Source organism: Castor canadensis, chromosome 8, assembly GCF_047511655.1.
Source record: "Castor canadensis chromosome 8, mCasCan1.hap1v2, whole genome shotgun sequence".
In the NCBI taxonomy this organism is placed as follows: domain Eukaryota; kingdom Metazoa; phylum Chordata; class Mammalia; order Rodentia; family Castoridae; genus Castor; species Castor canadensis.
The window spans coordinates 27,161,010-27,164,877 of record NC_133393.1 but is presented as its reverse complement, the minus strand read 5'-3'; positions in this window follow the sequence as shown (position 1 = coordinate 27,164,877).

Sequence of the window (3,868 nt, the reverse complement as noted above, 5' to 3'; positions counted from 1 at the left end):
TTAGATTCAAAACTACAAGAGGCAGAAACGGAAGAAAAAATCCATTGAAACGCTAACAAAGTAGGAGTGCTAAGGGGTATGTTGATATTAATTTCAGGAAAAAGTCAAGAATTCTTACAATGCTATAGACATAGAAAGACAATTTTTAATGATAAAAGTGAAGAATCCAAGAATTATATCAATTATAAACATGCATGAGCCTAGCAATTGTCCCCCAAGATACTGAAAATAAAAAGTAACAGAAATGATAGGAGCAAGAGATAATTCTTTAATTATACTTTCATACCTAATTTCCTTAATGGATAAAACAATTAGACAGAATATCAGCAAGTAAGTAAAAAATGTAAAAGTTAATTGCATAGTATTAAGTTTATAAATATTTGTTTATAAGACACATTGATGAACAAAATAGACCTAACAGACAAGTACAGAATGTCCCACCCAAGAACAGCAGAGTGCATCTGATTATCAGAGCACATGGAACATTCTAAAAGATACACTATTCTAAATTTTAAATGATTGAAATTACATAAATTATGCCCTCTAATCACAATGAGATGAAATTAGTGATCAAGAACAAAAGCCAGGCATGGGGATACACACCTGTAATCCCAGCATTCAGGATTTCAAGCTTGAGGCCAACATGGGAAACATAGTGAAAATTTATCACACACAAATGATAATAAGAAAAAATTATGGAAATATTCAATATTTTATGTATATAAAAATTTTAAATATACACCTAATTAATAAATACTTCAAATAAAATCACTAGGGAAATTAAGAAATTATTTGGGGAGAATGAAAACAGAAACACAACATTCCAAACGGTGGAATAGAGCAAAAGTAGGTTAGATACAGATCTGTTTAAGGCAAATGAGCAAAACAATCCTTCCCTTATTGTTGATATCTCTGAAATGAGTAAGTGGTGCTGGAAGTAGAAACTGGGTATCATAATAATAATGCCGCAAAGCACAACTCCGGCTTCAGAAAGCCTGTAACTGGTACAAATACAGTCCTTCATCTGAATGAAGGATTGTGTTGAGACTGATGCAAACACCCTTGGCCAGCCTGCTTTCTGGCTGCTGAAGCAGGCTGTTCCACTCACTTTTGGAGGCCCATGGTGTTGTGCTGCCTGTGACATTAAGTCACAAATTAGGCTCCTATTAAGTGTTCTTTTCTTGTCTAATTTTGATCTAATAATGATCAGGCTGAGTTGATTACATGACGAGAAGACAGCAGCAGCAGAAGGCTATCAGCAGTGGCAGCAGTGGCAACAGTAGCAGTGAGGATGGTTCCAGATACTGCTTGGAGCAGTGGAGACAGCCAGAGTAGCAGATGAAAAAGGAAGGTGAGAGAGGGCAGGAAACCAAAGTTGAGTAAAGGAGGCTGCGAAGAGCCGCAGATGAGAAACTGTGAGCCTCTGCAGTTGAAATTACGACAGTTGGCAGCCAAGACTTAACAGCTAAAGGTCACAATATGCTAAGCCTGAGAAGTATAGCATTAGTTGCTGTCAAAGGCCAGTGTTTTAAGTTCTAGTTCTATGTTCCCAGACACTTTAGAACTGAGAACTGTAACAGGAAGACACTATAGGGGCTGAGGGTCCCCACACCTGAGGCTTGTTCAGAAGTTGTAACTCTAGCAAGCTCTACCTCCTGCTACCTGCTGATGCTGCTCACTGTTGATGGAAGTCAAGGATTATGATAGGTGTCAAGAGCTTGAGCCATTGTTAGTACTCAGAGCAATAAGCCTCCAACCTGAGTAGCTGGATCCATAACTCTGTGGCTTCAAAGGTCTGGAGCAGTGGAACCTGTTATATTGACTAGGAAATGTCCCACATAGACTCATATTTTGCAGGCTTGGTCCTCAACTGGTGGTGCTATTATGAGAGATTGTATAAATTTTGGGGACTGGGGCCTACCTGGAGGAAGTAAGCAACTGGGTTCATACTGTTGATGGTTTGATAGGGTCCTAATTCTCTCTCTCTCTCTCTCTCTCTGTTCTTTCCTGTCTGCCTAGAGGTGAATAGCTCTCCTTAGCCATGTTCTCCCCCCACCCTGATGTTCTGTTCAAGCACATGAGGCCAAGTGAGCATAGACTAAACCCTCTGAAACTCTGAGCCAAAACAAAACATTCCTCCTTTAAGGTATTTCTGTTGGGTGTTTGGTCACAGTGATACAAATATAACTAACTCAGGCACCTAGTTCTCAGAGTTTGAAACAGTAAATTTCTGGGTGCTACCAGTCAAGTACCAAGGTATTTGACACTTATGGGCCCCAGAGTAACAGTAATAGAAAGGTTTCTTCTCATGTACTCATGATTCCTATCTAGGTAGAACAAAAGACCCCCAGCCAGATGATAACATTAAATGATATTTAAGCTCAAACCTAAAAATCAGGAAGTAATGAGTTATGATAAAATCAGAAGACCATTTAGAAAGATGAAAGCCAAATTGAAAATCCTGAATAGGAAATAACCTTGGTCGGTTTGTAATAGAGATTTAAATCATTCATAGTCCCAGAAAGAAAAATAGTAAGATGCCACAGTCCGATAGGGATATTAAAGGGAATATGGCAAAGGAACTATTTAGAAAGGTATGGGAAGATTTAGGAACAGCAACAAGGAATTGATATTTGTGCATGATACATAGACTACTCTAGAGATAGGAAAAGTGGGGAGGCTATGAGCAACCACAGGCTTGAAGTAGCTGAGGGAAGAAGTCTATAGGAAACCAGATACAAAGGAAGAGGAGTAGAATATACACAACATATGTGTAATGAGAAAGATGCATACTAATATTATACTAGTGGTTATCTTTAGAGAGAGGACAGGGATTATGGATCCTGGGAGCAGGTTGTCAAAGGGAAGCCTTTCCATTTGTACCTTGTTTGCAAGTTCTTTGGTGCATTTGAATCTATACTGCAAATCAATGTGTTTACAGATAATGTATACAATTAAATAATTTACTATCTATATGTCTGACTAGTATCATGTAATGTGTGTGGAGAGTAAATCAGTTTTTCTTCTTGTTATAAAAATGAGAAGCTTAAGTATTGCCATGCTTCTTTTTATTGAACAAATAATGTTACTGTATATTTTCTTCTCTATCCAACTTATTTTTTGCTCTTTCATTGTTATGACTGGAGATGATTAAATTGTGTTTGAAATGGTCCTAGAATCAATGAGGTAATAAATTTAAGAATTTTTCAATTAAATTCCTCAGAACAAGCTCATCTTCACTTATAATAACATTTTGAACTGGTGTCCAGTATGTCCGTAATTGAATTGGTTTATTTCAATACATATCTAAAAACAGAAGACACTTGCTACTAACCTAAGCTCAGCAGGTAACTAATTGTACCTTAGAAGCATTTCCACAGAGAATCTATCCCCAGGAACCATCTCTGCTAATTCATATGGGAGAAGAATAAATGAATGGCCTGTGTGAAAACAATGCTTAAGCGATCTTAGGAATTGCATACAAATAGCACACCCATAAAGCATCCTTGATATTTTCTATATCTTCTTCCTAATCAGGACTTTTCTCCTTGTTACATTTGTATCAATTGAAAAACTAAGAGTTTTATAGTGAATTCTTACACACTTATCTTTGTACTACAGCTTGTCCTTCTTTAAAAGTTTGAAATTTTGTCTTCTTTCATAATTCATTTTATTCCAGGTTATTTATCAAAACAAGGTGAGTAAGAAAAAGATAATTTTGTTTCAAAACTCATTTATTCTGGGAAAGGTTGGAGTGTGTGTAGATTACAGAACCTAGTATGCACAAAAAAAAAAGGCAGAGATTATTTCATTTCAGGGAAACTTACTGAAATTTTGAAATACTGAGCTCAGTAGCTCTAGAAACAAA